The sequence below is a fragment of the Euprymna scolopes genome, chromosome 19, assembly GCF_053919585.1.
Source record: "Euprymna scolopes isolate OS-2025 chromosome 19, ASM5391958v1, whole genome shotgun sequence".
NCBI classification, from domain to species: domain Eukaryota; kingdom Metazoa; phylum Mollusca; class Cephalopoda; order Sepiida; family Sepiolidae; genus Euprymna; species Euprymna scolopes.
Genome location: NC_136500.1, coordinates 458,419 through 481,273, shown reverse-complemented (window position 1 = coordinate 481,273; position 22,855 = coordinate 458,419). Strand labels below are relative to the sequence as shown.

Sequence of the window (22,855 nt, the reverse complement as noted above, 5' to 3'; positions counted from 1 at the left end):
TCTGGTAGTAGAAATGTGACCCCTTTTTAAAGAGTTCCTTAACGTAGGCAGAAGCCCCTCTCTTAAAGGACAACATTCACCGCGGTGTATCATCGGACAGTTTAGCGCAAGATTGCCTGTATTCGGCATCACCTGTTTCAGAGTTAGCTTAAAATTGCAGGTCGGAATCATTCGTCTCTTCTTCTTATTATTATTCTCTCTCTCTCTTTCTCTCTCTCTCTCTCTATCTCTCTCTCTCTCTCTCTCACACACACACACACACACACACACACACACACACACACACACACACACACACACACACATATAATTTTTCATTAAAGGTAATAGGTCATATCCTATCAGCAAGAAGACGTCATATCTCATTTCACTGCAAAGCAAACATGTTTCTTACACGTGTTCATTGTTATTTTTTCTGTCAAAGTTTAAGGACAACGCTTTTTAATGGCCGTTTGTATTTTTTATTGTAGAACTGACAAGATTACTTAGATTATATGGAATGCTATATACATAAAATACGAACAGACATCACCGGCATTGCCCGGAGATGAATAAGAAACACTGTAATCTTTCACCTAACCTATAACCTATATTATCATTTTTATACTAATTTTAAAAATCCATTTTTTATATTTTTCCATCTCATATATAAAGTAAAATAGTATATCTCCAACTTCAATGATCGCTATAGCACCCTCTACTTATAGTATCCACTATATTTATTGAATCCACTACATTTATAGCATCTCCTACATTTATAGCATCCCCTTTTATTTTTAGAATCTCCTACATTTATAGAATCCACTATATTTAGAGTATCCCCTACACTTATAGCATCCACTACATTTAAAGTATCTCCTACATTTATAGCATAACATTATATACGGCATAATCACGTTGACACACTGGTTCCCGTCAGATCACCGAAGTTAAGCAACATTGAGCCTGGTCATTACTAAAATGGGTGACTAATTTGGGAAGTCCAGGTGCTGTATGTAGGAGGACGTTGACACCTCCCTGCAAAAAAGTTGCTAAAAACTTAACATCGTCATCTCCCCTAATGGGGATATACCATCGTCATCTCCCCTAATGGGGATATACATGCGACTGGGGACCGCTTGTGAATTTCATACTCTCATGAAACTTCCTCCGAAGGAGGAAGCCGGTTAAACCCTGAATAGGGTTGATGCTGACTTCACTGCACATTTATAGCATTCCCTACATTTATAATGCTCGCTACATTTATAACATTCCCTACATTTACAGCATTCACTACGTTTATAGCATTCATTACATTTATAGCATTCCCTATATTTATAGCATTCACTACATTTATAGCATCCACTACTTTTATAGAATACACAACATTTATAGAATTCACTACGTTTATAGCATTGCTTCCATTTATTCTATCCTCTACAATTATACCATCCTCTATATCTATAGTATCCCCTACATTTATAACACCTCCTACATTATAGCATCTGTATTATAAATAATCTGTACTTATCTAGCATCCCATATACTCAAAGCATCCTCTACATTTATAGCATCCTGTACATTTATAGTATCACCTACATTTATAGCACTTCGTACACTGATTACATCCTCTACATTTATAGCATCATTACACTTACAGCATCCACTATATTTATAGCATTTGCTACATTTAAAGAATCCTCTACATTTATAGCACCAACTACACTCATAGAATCCTCCACACTTATAGCATCCACCATATTTATAGAATCCATTAGATTAATATTAACCTATACACTTATAGCAACCCCTAGACTCATAGCATTATTTACATTTATAATACCCCTAAATTTATAATATCCTCTACATTTATGGCATTTACAACACTTTTAGCATCTATTACATTTATTACATTCACTATAATTATAGAATTTCATTACATTTATAAAATCCACAACATTTATTACCTACCTTATAGCATTCATAACATTTATAGCATCAACTACACTTATAGCATCTATTTCATTTATAGCATTCACTATATTTATAGCATCCACAATATTTATAGTATCCACTACACTTATAGCATCCGTTACATTTATAGCATTCACTATATTTATAGCATCCACAATATTTATAGCATCCGTTACATTTATAGCATTCACTATATTTATAGCATCCACAATATTTATAGCATCCGTTACATTTATAGCATGTACTAAATTATGGCATCGACTACATTTATAGCATCTACTACACTTATAGAATCTTCAGCATTTATAGCATCAACTACATTAAAGGTCGGTAGTACTTGGTGAACAGTAATCTGAGATGTTGGAAATTTTTCTGTCTCTATGTCTATCCTTGTGGCCATGTCACTAGTAAGGGTGCTGGAGGTAAACGTTTTGTCTGGGCTGACGTTATCCGCCTGATAGTCAGGGACCCGAACCTTGGATTAACCACTAAGGAGGCTGTCCTATCAGTAGGCGCAAATTACTGGGACTGCTGTATTGCCATTTGGTGAATGGATTCTGGACCATGCAGTAGTCTCTGGTGGGGCCTCTCGATGCCATACTAGTGGGTAATTGTTACGGCTTTACCTTTTCATGTGCTACAAAAAAAAAAAATTTCCTGTCTTTTTCTCTCTTACTTTCCCTCTCTGTACGGCTCTAACCAAGTATGCCGACCTGTTCCACAAATCCCAAAACCTCAACATGAAATATCTCAAGAAAAAAAACTCGAATAAACCTAGAACCTCATCTTTCAATGTAGACCCCTACTACCAGTCTTCTTCTCCAACATCAGGGGTCTACGTTCCAACCTTCCAGAGGTTGAAACCCAATTACAGGAGACGAAACCGGACATATTCTTTCTAAGCGAAACTGGAATAGGGCCGACCACTACCCTAGATGAGTTCATAATTAACGGATACTCTAACTTAACAGCAAAATCTGACCGCCAAGATCGCCATGGGCATGGAATATTTGCCTACATTAAAGATGGCTTCCCATGTGGCAGAGATATCTCTAGAGAAGACCCTAATTTACCCTATATGTGCTTCCGGGTTGTACTTGCTAACACCACTGCATTTATATTTGCCCTCTATCTGCTCCATAACAGCGGAGTTACTATCTTTAAGAGTATATCTGTGAAAATAGACCACATCCTGTCTGCACATCCACATCTGTGGTGATTTCAACGTCCATAATGTGGAATGACTGACCCATTCAAATAAGACAGACGATGAGGGGAGGTTTTGTGATGATTTTGCCATTGCTTATGACCTCACTCAGATTGTTCACGAACCCACCCGTGTGCCCAGATAATACTGGTCAATATGCAAGCCTCCTAGACCTTTTTCTCTCAACTTCCCCTGAGCTATGCTCATGTTCCATTCATTCTCCTCTAGGATCCTCCGACGACTCCATCGTATCAGTTAAGATAAAAATTAAATGTAATAAGTCCCCAGACGTACCTCTCCACTGTACTGTATACTGATACTCTGTGGCTGATTGGGATAGCTTCCGTACATTCATATCTGATTTACCTCTGCATTCCATGTTTAAAAAGGATGTGTCCTCTATAGTATCAGATCTGACCGAATGATTAATTGTAGGCATATACCAATTCATACCATCTAAAAAAATCCAACTAAAACCTTACAGCCAGCCATGGTTCTCCCCAGAATGTGCTGCTGCTATCGTGCACAGAAATCACTTTTTCCATAACTACCAACGTAATAGATGCACTGAGACTAAAGCTGCTTTCAGGAACGCCAGCAACCACTGTAAAAGAGTAATAAAAAAATGCAAGAGAGCTATATGCCCAGTCTGTTAAATCCAAAGTAGCTGATCATCGGCTTGGCTCCCACCAGTTTTGGCAAATAACAAATAGGATCCTGAACAGAAACGTGCGTTCTATCCCAACCATTATCAATGGACCAGAAGTCATCTCTTCAGCATCAGACAAGGCTAAACTATTTGCAAAGAACTTTGCAGCTAATTCTACTCTATGCGATGAAGGTCATCAACTCCCCATTAACACAGAACACACTAAGTAACATACAAATATCTGTGCATGAGGTCGCCAAGCTAATCAAGAATGTTGATTCCAGTAAAGCAACTGGCCCTGACTGCATCCCAATTATAGTGTTAAAAAAGCTTCAACCAGAACTTGCTCTCATACTTACGAAACTGTTTAAGCATTGCCTTAAGGAGAAGTGCTTTCCGACTCCCTGGAAAACCTCATCAGTATGCCCTGTATTTAAGAATTCAGGTGATAAGTCATCTCCCTCTCAGTACAGACCAATAAGTCTCCTGTGTGTTATGAGTAAGCTGCTGGAATCCATATTAAATAGAGAAATAGTCAACCACCTCAGCAGAAATAATCTTTTTAGTGACACACAATATGGTTTCTGTTCTGCAAGATCTACCGCAGATGTGCTAACGGTTATACCTCACAGAATTAGTGAATCTCTTGACAAAGGCTTCCTTTCTAGGGCAATTGCTCTTGGCATATCAAAGGCCTTCTACAAGGTATGGCATAAGGGTCTACTTCACAAGATTTCCAGCTACGGTATAACAGGAAATGTTTTCTCAGTCATTAAATCATTTCTCTCCGATAGGCTCATAAGAGTAGTGGTAGATGGACAAAAATCAGAGGCCTGCAGTATTAATGCTTGAGTCCCTCAAGGGTCAATCCTGGGCCCAACTCTCTTCCTGATCTACATCAATGATCTCCCTAAACACATACTTAAATCATTCGTTGATATCTATACTGATGACACGACCATCTATGGCAACACATCAAAGGCTGTAAATGACAAAGTTCTCTCTGATTCTCTCTCCTCTGATCTCGAGCGCGTGGTTCAATGGGGGAAGACGTGGTTGGTTACCTTTAATGCATCTAAAACCAAACTCCTATCTTTACATCATCAACGCTCTGATCCCCCATCTGGCATCAATTGGGAATGATGGCTCTCATCTAGGAGAAGCCCCATGTTTTGACAAGCTTCTGGGCTTGACCTTTACTCCGGATCTGAAATGGAACACGTACATCAAGTCTGTTGCCAAGGTCGCTGGAAAGATGGTGGGATCCTTCTACCGCTCAAGAAGATATCTCACTACTGATGTAATTCTCTATCTATATAAAAGCCAAGTACGTCCAAGGATGGAATACTGCTGCCATATCTGGGCAGGAGCTGCTAAAAACAGCCTATCCTGCCTTGACAGAGTACAAAATAGACTTTGTGGCTTAGTGGGTGATGCCCTTTTCTCTTCCCTGCAAGCTCTCTCCCACAGAAGAAACGTTGCAAGCCTATCCTTGTTTTATCGTTACTTCCATGGCAGGTGCTCGTCTGAACTCCAATCTCTGGTCCCCCCTCGCCAATCTCTCACGATAAACACCCGTCTAGCTGAATCCACTGTGAAAAATTTCCCCCACTCTTTATCTGTGCCTTAATCAAAACGTGGATTCCATGAACAAAGCTTCTTTCTCAGAACTGAACGCCTGTGGAACTCTGTTCCGTCTGCCTGCTTCCCACCTGACTACAACTTGGAGGTCTTCAAGTCCAATGTAAACAAATTCCTAATGAACTGCCCTCTTAAGTAAACACTTCATTAAATCTCCACACTAATGTACTGTACTTGCAATAACCCTTATCCCTGAGTGGCTTCCGGGCCTTGATAAGTGGTGACTACCGTGTAAAAAAAAGAAAAAAAAAACTACATCTATAGCATCGACTACATTTCTAGCGTCCATACATTTATAGAATCGACTGCATTTATAGCATCCACTAAATTTATAACATTCTGTACTTTTACAGCATCCACTACATGTATATCATTTACTATAGTTATGGCATTCACAACACATAGAATCCACTACATTTATAGCATCTCATACACATAGCATAAACAACATTTATAGCATCCACTACGTTTACAAAATCAGCTATATTTATACACTTCACTATATTTATATCATCTGCTGCATTTATAGGATCCACTATACTAATAGAAACCACTACATTTATAGCATCCCACACACTTATAGTATCCACTATATTTATAGCATTTCCTACATTTGAAAAAGCAACTACATTTATAGCATTTACTATACTTATAGATTTCCATACGTTCATATAATGTGCTACACTTATAGCATCCACTACATTTATAGCATACATTACTCTTATAGTATCTAGTAAATGTTCAACATCCACTAGATATTTAGCATCCACTACATTTATAGCATACCTTACATATACATCATCTACATTTTGTAGAATCCACTATATTTATAGCATCCACTACATTTATAGAGTCCACTACATTTATCCACTCAACTCTATTCATAGCATTTACTACATTTACAGCATCCAGTACACATATAGCATTCACTTTACTTATAAAATCCTTGCATTTATAGAATCCATCACATATATAACATCTACTACACTTACACCATCCACTACCTTTATAGCATCCCTTACACTGTGTTTATAGCATCAACTAGATTTTTAGGATCATCTGGATTTATAGAATCGACTACATTTATAGAATTAACTACATTTATCGTATCCCTGTACAGTTATATCATCCACTACATATATAGCATTCCCTTCATTTATGGCATTTCTTACATATAAAGTATCTCCTTTATATATAAGCATCCACTACATTTATAGAACCCCATACATTTAAAGAATCTACATTTTTAGCATCTACTACAATTATTGTATACACTACATTTATAGCATCCTCTACATTTATATCATTCATTACAATTATAGTATCCACCACATTTCTAGAATCTCCTTACATTTATAGCCTCCACGACATTTATAGCATCTACTACACTTATAGCATCCACTTCATATCTAGCATCAACTAGATTTATAGCATCCCCGAAATTTATAGCATCCATTACATTTATAGCACCCGCTACATTTAAATCATTTCCTACATTTATAGCATCCACAACATTTATTGCATACACTACATTTATAGTATCACCATCTACTTATAGCATCAACTACATTTATAGCACTCATTACATTTATTGCATCATCATATATTTATAGCATTAACTAGATTTATAGCATCGTATACATTTAAAAAAAATAAATTACATTTATGGACTCCACACTACATTTATGGACTCCACTACATTTATTGCATCAACAACATTTATAGTATGATCTATATTATAGCATTCACTACATTTGCAGAATCCTCTACATTTATAGCATTCACCACACTTCTAGAATCCCCTTACATTCATAAAATCTAAGACATTCATAGCATTTACTGCATTTATAGTACCCACTAGATTTATAGTGTCTAGTAGATTTATAGCATCTTCTACATTTATAGTATCCACTACATTCTTAGCATAAACTACATTTATAGCATTCCCAACATTTTTAGCATCGACTAAATTAATGTAATCAACTACATTTACAGCATCCCCTGCACTTATAACATCGACTACATTCATAGAACTACCTATATTTATGGCATCCACTACATCTAATACATTTATAACATCTTCTACACTTATAGCATTCACAACGTTTATAGCATCCTCTACATTTAAAGCATTCACTACATGTATAACATTCCCTACATTTATAGCATCCACTACATTTATAGCATCTCCTACATTTATAACATCTCTTACACTTAAGACGTAGCATATGAAATTCTGCTTTATATGCATTTTAGTCACTTATTTGTATGTGCTTCAAAAAAATTACTTAGTTCGAATTCATTGATTTTTTAATTTTATCTAATATGCCATTTTCTTTGTTTCATGATTTCAGCAGGAGAGTAACATGACCCACACACCCCTCCAGTTATACGTCCTGATCCTTTGATCCAAATCACTGCAACAGTAAAAATGTGATTAAACTCTTTTTTTCGTATTACATTGTATGTCAGATAACTTTGTCCTTATTAATTAATTTTATTATCTCAATTTAGCAAATTACTTCTAAATTTAGAAGACAATTATTAAAAGCTGTCCACCACATGTCAGCATGTAAAATAAATGTCAAACCGAATATCATGATTTTTATGATCATTATCAAATTTTTTGTTAATTCAAATATATAGCGATTTATACATCGTATACATGAAAGAAATGAAAATAAATTACTCATAAAAAGACAATTAAGTTTGTTTATGTTGGTTTATTGATATGAAGCATTATTATTAGCAGCCATTTTTTTATAAAGATTTCATATGATCTATTCTATAGTCTCGTCATTTGAGTTTCATGTGAAACAAATAATAATAATAATAATAATAATAATAATAATAATAATAATAATAGTTGTCATCACTCAGACTCCAGAGAACACTAGAAGTTGTTCTCAAAGAGAAATTTCTGATGATGGCCTATGTGACTACTCCCAGTGAGTAAGTAATAATAGAAATAAAAACCTTAGAATGTGGAAACTACGAACTACGAACACTGACCAATAACTTGATTAGAAATAAAACAAAAATAGAACACCGCCATAGAAAACCAAGAAAACTGAGGGGGGGGGGAGTAAAGGCAAAATATGACTACGTTGCCCCTCCAAATTAAAGTGTGGTGTCAGCACAGACTAACACCACACCAAAAGTTAAGGAGGATGGAAAGACAGAGAAGAGAAAGTACTAATGAAAAATAAAAAAAATAAAAAGGTTGTCGAAAGAGCTGGAGAGTACTGGAGACTTGTTGTAACCTAGACTTCAGGGAACACCATAGGTTATTTGTCAGTGAGCGATTGTTCGTGATGGCCTGTGTGAGAAGTTTTAATAAGTAAATAAGAATAAACTACGGACTCTAACCAGTGTTAGATATTGGTCGAGCAATGCTGAAAGATGTGCTAGTCAACGATTATTATTATGATCGTTATTAATATTTACAGATAAAATTATTTATGTGAAAATATTTTAATGGAGTGGAATGTTAGTTTTCATAACTAACACAAAAATTTTAACTGATGGTAATTTGATATATGGAATTAAAGCTAACCATAATAGAAACAAAGATATGTGAGAAAAACCCAGCAAGGATCTTTAGGCCACATGTCATGATAATGTAATGTAAAATATGGATTGAGAGATGTAGAGTTTTAGTTATGAGGGAGATCAATTCAATATGCCATACATAAGCAGACGGATGGGGTTTTTGGACAGGATGCCCATAAAAGTCAGAAGGGAGCAACTTAAAAAAATGTAATCTTATACAAAGCGTGCAAACTCCAATACCAACACCAGTACCATTGATGATGCAATAGAAATAAAACACAAACAAAAAGAACATGACAACAGAGAATCAAGAAAACTGAATCCATAAAATTGTAAGTTAACAACCATGTTCCCCCCGCCCCAAATAGTGGTATCAGCATCGACTGGCACCACACCAAAGAGTCGCTAAGGATCAGGGAATATGGAAGGACCAAAGAGACAGAGCATTAACCAAATCTTCACTGGAAAATGCAGATTACCCTAGGATCTTGGGGAGGTTTTTGCAACCCAAACCTTAGGAAATATCTGTAGTTATCAAAATATCTGGGAAGATTTGTTGCCATTCAGACTCTAGGGAACACCACAGAATCTTGCCAGGGAGCAATCGCTGGTGATAGCCTGTGTGAGAACTCCTAGTGAGTAAATAATAACAAAAATATTGCTGATGGCTTCCAAATTATCCAAAGTGATCTTTCTTGGATTATATCCAAGTTATCTCTCTTGAATCATACTAATCAATAAAAGGAATTCACTCTCCTGTGTCAGAAGTCAAAAAAAAATCTAATTCCATCAGCATGGAGAATATAGAAACATAGAAACGGATATAAGCTACTTTTCTGGCATCAGAACGATTGGATATGCGTTTTATTATCTACCATCTATGCATGACGTTTTATTATCTACCATCTATGCATCACAACTCACCCACAATCGTATTGATTCAATTCTGGTCACAGTAACTTAGATTCACAGACCAACCCACACACACAGAAATAAGATGTACTTAGACATAATTCTTATTATATTTTTCAATTAAACTATTATTATTATTATTATTATTATTATTATTATTATTATTATTATTATTATTTGTTTCACATGAAACTCAAATGACGAGACTATAGAATAGATCATATGAAATCTTTATAAAAAAATGGCTGCTAATAATAATGCTTCATATCAATAAACCAACATAAACAAACTTAATTGTGTCTTATTATGAGTAATTTATTTTCATTTCTTTGATGTATACGATGTATAAATCGCTATATATTTGAATTAACAACAAAATTATAATAACCAGAAAAATCATGATATTCGGTTTGACATTTATTTTACACGCTGGCATATGATGGACAGCTTCTAATAATTGTCTTCTAAATTTGGAAGTAATTTGCTAAATTAAGATAATAATAATAGGGACAAAGTTATCTGACATACAATGTAATACGAAAAAAGGGGTTTAATCACATTTATACTGTATTTCTATTGCGGTGATTTGGATCAAAGGATCAGGACGTATAACTGGAGGGGGGTGTGGGTCATGTTACTCTCCTGCTGTATCATGAAACAAAGAAAATGGCATATTAAATAAAATAATTAAAAAAATCAATGAATTCGAACTAAGTAATTATTTTTTGAAAGCACATACAAATAAGTGACTAAAAAGCATATAAAGCAGAATTTTATGTTACGTCTAAAGTGTAAGAGATGTTACAAATGTAGGAGATGCTATAAATGTAGTGGATGCTGTAAATGTAGTTGATGCTGTAAATGTAGTGGATGCTGTAAATGTTGTGAATGCTATAAATGTAGTGGATGCTATAAATGTAGTGGATGCTGTAAATGTAGAGGATGCTATAAACGTTGTGAATGCTATAAATATAGAGGATGCTATAAGTGTAGAAGATGTTATAAATGTATTAGATGTAGTGGATGATATTAATATAGGGTATTCTATGAATGTAGTAAGTTCTGTGAATGTAGTCCATGTTATAAAGGCAGGGGATGCTATAAATGCAGTTGTTTACATGAATGTAGTCGATGCTAAAAATGTTATGAATGCTATAAATGTAGTTGATGCTATGAATGTAGTGGATACTATAAATGTAGAGGATGCTATAAATCTCGGAGATGCTATACATCTATTAGATGCTATTAATCTAGTGGATGCTAGTAATCTAATGGATGCTATAAATGCAGTTGATGCTATAAGTGTAGTAAATTCTATGAATTTAGAAAGTGTGGTTGAAAAAGATGGACGTGTAAAGTCCAAGACGAGAGATAGTTATCTACATCTGGCGCGTAATGAAGCAGAAAGGAAAAATAACCAGGTGAGATGGACATGTAGCCCCACAGTGACAGTGAAAGACTTTTAAACTCTTGTTAAGACAAGGAAAAAGAAAAATGGTAATAAACGACTTGTGTTAAAAAATAAATAAATCCGAGTCGGATTTATTTATTTTTGTTTGTATTTTTTTAATTCATCGGACTACTGTTTTCATCTTGAGTGTGATTTTCACAACGTTTCGGTTGATATAACCTCCAACCTGCTTCAGTTGCATCTTATCGAACTTGGGAATAAAGGATTCCACTCGAAATTCTGTACAAATTCCTGAGTTTGATAGAAACCTTCCTGAGTTCGACAAGATACACCTGAAGCAGTCCGGTGGTTACATCGATTGAAACGTTGTGAAAATCACACTCAAGATGAGAACAGTAGTCCGATGAATCCAAATAATCCAAATGTTTACTGTTCGTTATGATGGAATAATTTCATGGACATTTACGCGTATAGCTTATCTATTATCTTATATTTTGTCACTAAAGATAACCAAAGCTGTTTTTAAACGGTGAATAATTGAGAATATGTGTAACAACTGATCGAAACAAGAAAAGCTCAACCAAAGTAATGCAGAAAATGCCATAAATAAACAAAAATCATTTCAAACGTCGTGAAAATCACACTCAAGATGAGAACAGTAGTCCGATGAATTCAAATAATACAAGTAACCAATCTTCATCTCAAAAATTCAAAAACCTTATTTTTGTTTGCATTTTTTTTGATGGTGCCGAACCGTGTGGGGTTCCGAGAGAGGTTTGAATTGTATTGAACACAGTTCGAACGCAAGGGTAACATTGCACTTATAAAGAAAAAGAAATAGATTTTAGTTGTAAGGGGCACAACTATTATTATATTTTTTAATTAAAAATATTAGTTATTCCCTCAGATAACTATTTCAAAATATTTTATGTGGGTCACACGAAGTAATTCTAAAAATAAATTTCAATAAAGAACATTATTATACTGCCAATAATATGATAACATTTTTATTGTTGTAAAATTAGTTAATTGATATGCCAGCTTAAAGATTATTTGGGTCTGACTTTGAATATCTAACAAGATAACTTTATATGTACGTTTAATTTAGTCAAGCTTTAATTACATAAAAAGATAAGAATGTACGCATTATGCAAATCAAACTTATTATTTTACAAAATATCAAATTTCTAATATAATTTCCGAGTTTAGCAGATTTTATTATTAAAATATCATTCACATCAAACATTTTTTAATGAGCAGTCATATAAAAAATTAGATTTTTCTTTAACATATTTGTTGTAGCTTTAAAAGGTTGAAAAGAAATAAGGCAACCAAGAGATAATCAACAAGAGTATATTTTTAGAGAAAATACTGATGTAACTTGTTAACAGAAACTACTTCTCACTTGGTTATAGCGACTCTCTCTCTCTCTCTCTACCATCATTACTATAGATTGCTAGTGGTTTTGATATTGGAAGAGCCATGTAGTGACGTAATAGGGTAGATCACTATAACAATATTAAAGAAATAATTTGGGGTGGGGGTTCAATTCTTTTATGTAGAAAAAATATAACTACTAATTTTTAAATGAAAACAATGCTTAACATGATGATAAATTAAAATAATTATTTTTTAAATTAATGTTTAAGAAGAAATTAATTTTAAAAGAGATTCTAACACTGAGAAATTAACTGAGACCCCTGCTAAAAATTAAACGAGTCATTTTGATTTTCAAAATATCTTTTTAAAATTATTTGAAAAACTGAGGCTTAATTAATAGTAGTCAGAATAATTGAAAAAAACCTGTGTGTGTTTACAGAGGGTTAGTGTAGCAGGGTCTCATATGCATATATGTCTGGCGTTTTATAAATTAACATTAATGTAAACTATATGTAAGTCAATGAGAGTAGTATCGATCCCAGTTATTGATATTTAATTATAATTTTTGAAAATAAACTTAAATTACTTTTCTTTTAAATATCATTTACAAATGGAGAAATCGATTTCTAATATCTGGAAATTCTGAGTCGTACAAACACGCCGGCTGTCTTCACTGCCATAAAATTTGTTTTGAACTCAGCATTCAAAAATCTATTGACAAACTATATTTACAGACATTTTACGACGACACACCTACACATAGTTTTCTCAAAGCAGCATTCAAATCTATATTTAGTTAATCTATATTAACACTAGGCGTGTCCGCGACCTGTTGAGTATAATAAATAATGCCAGATATATATTCAAATGCACCATTAGAGAGTGTGTCTCTAATAATAATAATAATGATGATAATAATGATAATAATAATAATAATAATAATAATAATGATAATAATAATAATAATAATAATAATGATAATAATAATAATAATAATAATAATAATGATAATAATAATAATAATAATAATAATAATAATAATAATAATAATAAATATATAGACATTAGAACAACCATCTCTCACCATCAAAGTGCTACCTTTTTCACCCCTGCAAATCCGCTAAACATAAAAAATACTTTCATAAAATATTAAACCAAAAACACCCAATATTTTTCCCACTTCTAATTGCAGTTTTCGCCTTTCTATCCTAAAATCATTATTCATTGGGTCTTATTAAACCCAACAGCTGTCAAACCCGGTATGGGTGTAAAGAGACTAAACCAGACATATTATTTCTAAGTGAAACTGGCATTGGACAGACCATTTCCCTAGATGAGTTAGTAAGTAAAGGATACTCTAATTTAACTTCCAAATCTGATGACTAAGATCGCCATGGGCATGGAATATATGCCTATATAAAAGATGGCTTTCCATGTGATAGGGACATCTCCAAAGAAGATCCTAACTTACCCTATATGTGCTTCCAGGTTGCACTTGCTCAAACTACTGCATTTATATTCGCTCTCTATCGCCCCCACAACAGCGGAGTTACTATATTTGCTTATCCTTCAGCTAATATCCATATCTGTGGAGACTTCAATGTTCACAATGTGGAATGGTAAACTCACTCAAACAAGACCGATGATGAGGGGAGGTTCTGTCATGATTTCTCCATTGCTTATGACTTCACTCAGATTGTTCATGAACCTACCCATATTCCCGATACTGACGGCCAGTATGCAAGTCTCCTAGACCTCTTTCTCACAACCGGACCTGAACTGTGTTCAGCTTCTGTTCTGTCTCCCCTTGGATCTTCCGACCACTCAGTTGTATCAGTTCAGATAAAAATGAAATGTAATAAGTCCCCAGATGTACCTCTCCATCGTACAGTATATCGATACTCTATGGCTGACTGGGATAGCTTCCGCACATTTATATTAGATCTACCTCTGCGTTCCATGTTTAAAAAGGATGTGTCCTCAATAGTATCAGACCTGATAGAATAGTTAATTGTAGGTATAGGCCGTTTCATACCCTCGAAAAAATTCCAGCAAAAATCTAACAACCAGCCGTGGTTCTCTCCAGAATGTGCTGCTGCCATTGCACATAGAAATCACTTTTTCCATTGTTTCCAACGTAATAAATGTACTGAGACTAAAGCCGCTTTCAGAACAGCCAGCAACCACTGTAAAAAAGTAATAAAGAATGCAAGAGAGTTGTATGCTCAGCCCGTCAAGTAAAGTAGCTGAGCAGCGGCTTGGTTCCCACCAGTTTTATCAAATAGCAAACAGAATCCTTAACAGAAACGTGTGCTCTATCCTAACTCTCATAAATTGACCTGAGGTAATCTCGTCAGCATCAAACAAAGCCAAACTCTTTGCCAAGGACATTGCAGCTAATTCTAACCTTTGCGACCAAGGCTGCCAACCTCCAATATTTCCTCCTGTATCAGAAAACATGCTATGTGATATACAAATATCTGTACGTGATGTTGCCAAGCTAATCAAAAACCTTGATTCCAGTAAAGCAACTGGTCCTGACGGTATTCCAAGTATAGTATCAAAAGATTTCAACCAGAACTTGTGCCCATCCTTACAAAACTGTTTAACGTTGTCTTAAGCTTAAGGAGAATTGCTTCCCGTCACTCTGGAAAATCTCATCAGTATGCCCTGTATTTAAGAATTCAGGTGATTGCTCATCTTCTTCTCAGTACAGGCCAATATGTCTCCTGTACGTCATGAGTAAGTTGCTGGAATCTGTGTTAAATAGAGAAGTAATCAACCATCTCAGCAAAAATAACCTTCTTAGTGACACACAATATGGTTTCTGTTTTGCTAGATCTACAGCAGATGTGCTTACAGTTATATCTCATAGGATTAGCAAATCTCTCAACAGAGGCTACCTTTCTAGGGCAATTGCTCTTGACATATCAAAGGCCTTTGATAGAGTATGGCATAAAGGTTTACTTCACAAGATCTCCAGTTACGGTATAGCTGAAAATGTCTTCTACATTATTGAATCAGTTCTCTCTGATAGGTTCCTAAGAGTAGTGGTTGATGGGCAGAAATCAAAAGCTCACAGTATTAATGCTGGAGTCCCTCAGGGGTCCATCCTGATCCCAACTCTCTTTCAGATGTATATTCCAAATCACATCCTTACATCATTCGTAGACATCTATGCTGATGACACTACTATCTATGGTAGCACATCTAAGACCGTAAATGACTAAGTTCTCTCTGATTCTCTCTCCTCTGATCTTGAGCAAGTGGTACAATGGGGAAAGAGGTGGCTTGTTACTTTTAATGCATTTAAAACCAAGCTTTTACATCATCAATGCTCTGATCCTTATCTGGCATCAATTGAAATAAATGGCTTTCATCTTGGGGAGGCCTCATGTTTTGACAAGCTTCTGGGCTTGACCTTTACTCCTGATCTTAAATGGAACACATACATTAAATCCATTGCCAAGGCCGCTGGAAAAATAGTGGGATTCTTCTATCGATTCAGTAGATATCTCAGTGCTGATGCAATTCTCTATCTATATAAGAGCCAGGTACATCCAAGGATGGAGTACTGTTACCACATCTGGGCAGGAGCTGCTAGAAAGGACTTGTCCTGTCTTGATAGAGTTCAAAATAGACTTCGTAGCCTTGTGGGGGATGTCCTTTTCTCTTCCCTGCAACCTCTTTCTCACAGAAGAGATGTTGCGATTTTGTCTCTGCTTTATCATTATTTTCATGGCAAGTGCTCGGCTGAGCTCTATTCTATGGTCCCCCCCTCGCCAAACTTTCACAAGAAACACCCGTCTAGCCGAAAACACTATCACTAATTTCCCCCACTCTTTATCTGTGCCTTAACCTAAATGTAGATTCCATGAGCAAAGCTTCTTCTTAGAACTGCACGCCTATGGAATTGTCTTCCGTTTTTCTGCTTTCCAGCTGACTACAATATGGTTGTCTTCAAGTCTAATGTAAATCAGTTTTCAATGAGCCGTTCCATATAAGTTAACAAATGTACCGAATCTCCATTATTACTAAATTATCCAATTTCTACTGTACACTTTTTAACCTGTATCCTCGAGTGGCCCCTTGGCCCTGATAAGTGGTGATGCCTATGTAAAAAAAAAAAAAAAAAAAAAAAAAAATGGAACGTTACAACGTTTTTAAAACGTTTTTAACACAGATTATTTTTCATCGTCATATCAGGTGTCTGAATAAAACTCATAAGAGTCAAAAGTGCTCGCAAGTATGGACAGTTCCTCTCTACATTGAAACAGAACTTTAGATCATTGGTTTACTAGTTTGAAAAAAAGAAAATTGAGAGATTAGTATTTAATATAAATGATGCTGAGGCATGGACTCTTACAAATGTGCTAAAGAAGAGACTGGATGGCTGTTACACACGGATGCTTAGGATGAACATTATGGAGGAGCCACGCAGCAAACAAACAGCTTTATGATGACCTACCACCAGTATCACTGAAAGTACAGCAGAGAAGTAGGAGAATAGCCGGTCACTGCATGAGACACAGTGAAGAGGAAACCAGCAAGCTTATTCTCTGGATAGCAACAGATGGACACCCAAACCGTGGTGGAAGAAGAATGACCTACATCGACAACCTGCTACAAGACACAGCATTGGAAAGTGTTCAGGACCTGCAAACTGTCGTGCGAGATCGAGAGAACTGGAGAAGTCATGTAGATTCGGTGGTAAAACGTCCTGATATACGACAGAGATGAGATGATGATGATAGTATTTAATACATAAATGAGCACAAATTTAACAATATGTAACCATTAATTCATAAATCACCCATTCTAAGTTAACGGGCTATAACTTATGTTCATTTTAATGGACTAAAAACTCTAATATTACTTAATAAAAAAGCTTAGTATTAATATTACCTTGTATTTTAGATTTTAATTATTAGATTTTATTATCATTATATATTTTATTATTATTATTATAAAGCTTAATATAAATTTAATAATATATTTAATTATATATATATATATATATATATATATATATATGTGAATAAAAAGGAAAAACCTAAAAGAGTAAAAACCAAAATAAAATCAACGTTTCGTCCCCATTTCAGGGGACATCATCAGGATTGCTAGGCGAGGATGTACAGGAAAGACGGTCATATCACATGCGAAAGAGGAGAAGTTTAGTTCTCTTTCTGTTCTGGAGAGAAAAAATTTCATGATAAAAAGAGAATTTATATCAAGTGTGTGGAGGGGGGTCGGGTTATATACATATATGCATTTTTTTTTTTTTTTTTTTTATCATCATCAACCAGGATCTAAATTAATGTTTTGTTCATTTATTATTATATTACCTAGCCGCACTGATGAGCTGTGAAACAGCGAAACAGTACTGTATGTGGATGACTATAATGCTCCTCACCTTGAGTTGAGCATATTGAGAAGTGATACACGAATTACCATTAGCGTATAAGCGACGCTCTTTGTGTAAACAAATCGAGCGACGGTATTTCGGACGATGTCAAAACATCGTTAAATTCACTACTCGTTCAGCGGCCGCCAATAGCGTAATGGTTAGGAGCCTTGACTGCCATACAGACAGTCGGGTTTCAATACTGGCTTGAGGTGGTTGCCTGTCTAGCCGCACTGATGAGCTGTGAAACAGCGAAACAGTACTGTATGTGGATGACTATATATATATATATATATATATATATATATATATATATATATATATATATATATAAGCGAGATAAGACACTGATAGACTTCAAATGAAAAATCCTGATGTATATTGATGTATATTACTTGAAGTAATACTTTCAAGGTGATCCTAGCCAAAAAGGAGAAGCTCAATATTTAAGAATAGAGCAATATATAAGTTTGGTGATTAAATTTAAATTCTGAAAAAACAAAACAACATATAGACACATATATTCGAATTAAGAATTTATTGTTTGACAAAAGGAATATATAGAAGAGGTTATGTTAATTTCCTTAATCCATGCATTTTCAATAATGGCTCATATCATGCATAAAGAAAATTTCCAAGACAACCCCTCGTTAAGATTAATCTGCCCCTGAAGCTCTGATTTAGGACTAGTTAGTAAGAAAATCTTAGACAGAATTATACCGCGGATAAAAGAGAAAATAAAATTCCCCCTCTGGCAATACTCCCAAACTGTCCTCAAAGATAAAAAAAAGACTTAACTTTATAACTTTCGATATATGTAATTATTACCAATCTATATCCCCAATACTTCTTAATAAAGCCCTGATTTTCACTAAGAACAATTCCAATATAACAGATCTAGAAAAGAAACTTATCCTCCTGGCTAGACGTTCTCTGATTGACCTTGATGGAAAGTACTGGACCAAGAAAGATACCCATCTGATTTTGACATTTTAATGGGGTCGACCAACTCCGCACAAGTTACCGATTTGGTCGGTCTCTACTTGTAAAGGGAGCTCAGCTTAGAATAAAAAAACCTACAGGGAGGCCTGTATAGAGATGATGCCCTCTTCATTACAAAAGACAGGCCCAGATAATACAATAATACCGTAAAGAAATTACATGAGTTTAACCCTTATCCCTGAGTGGCTTCCGGGCCTTGGTAAGTGGTGATCACTGTGTAAAAAAAAAAAAAAAAAAAAATGAGTTCTTTAGAAACTATGGCCTTTCTACTGAAGTTGATCCTAATAAGAAGACATCCAACTTCTTGGACATTTCCTTAAATCTAAATTTGGAAACCTACTCCCCTTACCATAAGCCTAATTTGAGTCTTTTCTATGTGCATAAGCAGTCGAATCATCCCAGATCTATTATCAACTCTATAGTACCATTCGTCTAAAAAAGAATATCAAGCCTATCAACCGACAAGAAAACATTTAGCCAAGCAGCGACCTTTTACACTAATGCCTTACGCAATTCAGGATATACGAATAAGATAGAATACATAGGAAACAATCTGGAAAACAACAAAAATAAATCAATAATTACGCATAACATGACCCAAAAGAAAAGCATAATCCTAATCCAGAGCACACAAAGTCTAAGACAAAATCCAGTAGCAAACAAAATAAAAAGAATAGCAATAAATTAAGGTGAAAAAATCAATATGGTTCAACCCACTATACAGCTCCAATGTAAAAACTAATATATCAAAGGAATTTTTAAAAATAATTGAACAATCCTTTCAACAACCTCGTAGATACAGCACTATATTAAACAAAAATTCAATAAAAATCTCTTACTCCACTATGCCTAACAAAGCACAAACGATAATAACATCTAACAACTTTAAAATAAGAAAAGCCCAGACCCATTCCCCGCAGATTCCACCCACACAAAATTGTAATTGCCGAAACAAATAATCTTGTTAAGAACGATTGCATGCACAAGGACGTCATCTATTCATATACAGTCACTGAACTCCCAACTACAACAGTAAGTGCAACCGATAGAACACTCAAAAATCGTACTCAAAACACATTAACTAGAGAGTTCCACCGACTCCCACTATGCCAACCCCATAAATATGACACATGATAACACCCATGTCCTGAAAACGATTCGAACCTAATCATCCCTTCCCCCTCTGCAAGTTTATCCCACACCCACAGTAGAAACACCGACAGCTTAAACACCATTAGTGCAAATTCATACACTCCTAAATCCAAATTCTGCAACCTTTGCACCTCAGAAACAGTTGCAATAATAACATATCTTAAAACCACGATAAACACCAAAAATGAGCTTATTTCGTTATGCAAGCACAGGAAAAAATTCAAGTATAGCCAGCTCAAAACCACTTAAGTCACCATACCGGAACTAGTTTTAGCATGTTGCCCCTATATGTATAAGCATGGATTTATGCGTGTATGAGTGTATATGTATGCATGCATGAGTGGGTGGATGTTGCATGTATTGTATCTGTGTTAATATATACGTATGTCTATATGTGTACTTATACATGTGCGTGTTTGAGTAATTATATGTTTGTACATGTCTATGTATTTATGGCTGTACATGTGTATACGTATGTGTATATGTGTGTATATGTGTATATATGTGTGTATGTGTGTATATATATATATATATATATATATATATGCATGATTTTGTCTCTATTAATTTTATTTCCTTATATGTGGATGTATATATATGTGTGAGCATGTAGGCGTACGTTTTGTGTTGAGTGTGTATACATATGATTATGTGCTGGAGTGTATATATATGTGTGTATGCACGTGTGTGTGTGTGTGTGTGTGCATGTATACGCATATGTAAGTGTATATATATATATATATATATATATATATATATATATATATATATATATATGTGTGTGTGTGTGTGTGTGTGTGTGTGTGTGTGTTTGTGTGAACATGGACAGTTAATGGAGTTACACACCTAAGCCGTATATTAGTACACTCTAGCTGTCTGTATCTCCCTGGACCATACGTATGCGCAGGCAAATGGGGATTACCCCCCTCTCTAAAATAGAATCATTAGATAAACCCGATCATTTGTTGATGTATGTATGTGCTTAACGGTAGGTGCACGCTCGTTGTATTTGTATGTTAGATATATTAGTGTGTGCACCTTTATCTCTGTTTAGACATACCACTTATGTAGATATGTTTATTTGCTGTATGTATACGATATTATGCATATGCAGGTGTGACTTGCATGCTTGCACATGATTATAGCGATGTTCGGCAGTGCATATGGGCACAGCTGTACACTCGAGTACATGCGCATGCATGCATGCCCGGGTGTATAAGTAGTTCTCTTTTCTAATACGTGTGCTTGCGTGTATGCGTTATGATGTGTATATATGTAATTTAGTACACATGTGCATTAGTATAAGGATGCATGTGTATATAAGTCTGTATTTATGTATGCATGGTATGGATTAGTGTTTGTGCATATGTGTATACTATGTATATGTATATGCGTATGTATATATATATATGTGCGTGTGTATGTGTGTCTGAAAAATTCCATTAAGCACCTGTATTCTCGCCCAATTTTAACCATCCCCCCTCTCTCTTTACCCTCTCTACTTCACCCCACTCTCCTCTTTCCCTCATCTAAAAGGCTTCTCTCACCCACTGTCAACAAGAAAGTAAACTATCTTTCTACCAGGACTCACACCGGAAGCTAACCGTCCAACGCACCATTCTGAATATCATTTTTTCGCTATTTTGCTACCCATACTATTGATTTCGAGGTTCATTGCATACATAATTCAATGCTCAAATTCTATTACACACGGGGATAATTACAATGGAATGGCATATCCACGCAACATCGGATACACTTTGTCAACACCGAGAAAGCTTTTGGACTACGTCAACCAACACACACTCAACGCACCAACAAATACGACTGCCCCGTATACCTTTCGAAAAATCAATAAGGAGCAATACGCTTTTGCTATATGGGAATATTACCTTCTCCCCGGGACCTATTTTCTGCCCACTTGGATTTATAACCCCGAAGGACATTGCACTCTTTCCGATAATGGACTGTCCAGGTTGTATCAACTTCTCTTTTTGTATAATTTTTTCCATATAAATTTCCACAACTACTCAAAAATTATTTTCAATAATTGTGCTGAAAAGCATAATAAATATCCATACACAGCTGAACATTTTGCTAACCACATTTCATTTCCCCTGATGATCTGAGCCATTATTGAAAATCCATGGATTAAGGAAATCAACATAACCCTTCTATATATTCCTTTTGTCAAACAATAAATTCTTAATTCGAATATATGTGTCTATATGTTGTTTTTTCAGAATTCAAAATTTAACCACCAAACTTACACACATATATATATATATATATATATATATATATATATATATATATATATATATATATATATATATATAATATAAAGCTGAACGTCTTTGTGTGTGTCTGGTCACGAATAGGCTCCTATATGGTTGACTATTATAGAAAACTGTTCACATATGATCATAGAAGATGTATCGAGACACAGGAATTACTATGTTTGATCTGGTATAATGATGATTCATTTAAATTGTGAAGTCTGGGTACGCGTCTGGTCCACAAAGTGTAGAAATAAAAAATTTAAAAATTAAAAAAAAAAAACTTTTACAAGTGTTTTTGATATAAATGTAC

At 34.9% G+C, this 22,855-nt stretch overlaps 1 protein-coding gene, 1 long non-coding RNA gene and 1 pseudogene across 3 annotated transcripts in view; 2 read left to right on the top strand and 1 right to left on the bottom strand.

Annotated features, from left to right (window-relative positions):
* Window positions 1–22,855, bottom strand: part of LOC145303397 (proline-rich protein 5-like) — a 493,349-nt gene that overhangs the window by 150,805 nt on the left and 319,689 nt on the right. The gene's annotated exons all lie outside the window — the stretch shown is intronic.
* LOC145303399 (uncharacterized) overlaps window positions 1–22,855 on the top strand; it is a 231,680-nt gene that overhangs the window by 59,064 nt on the left and 149,761 nt on the right. The window lies entirely within an intron of this gene.
* Window positions 880–998, top strand: LOC145240641 (5S ribosomal RNA; annotated as a pseudogene).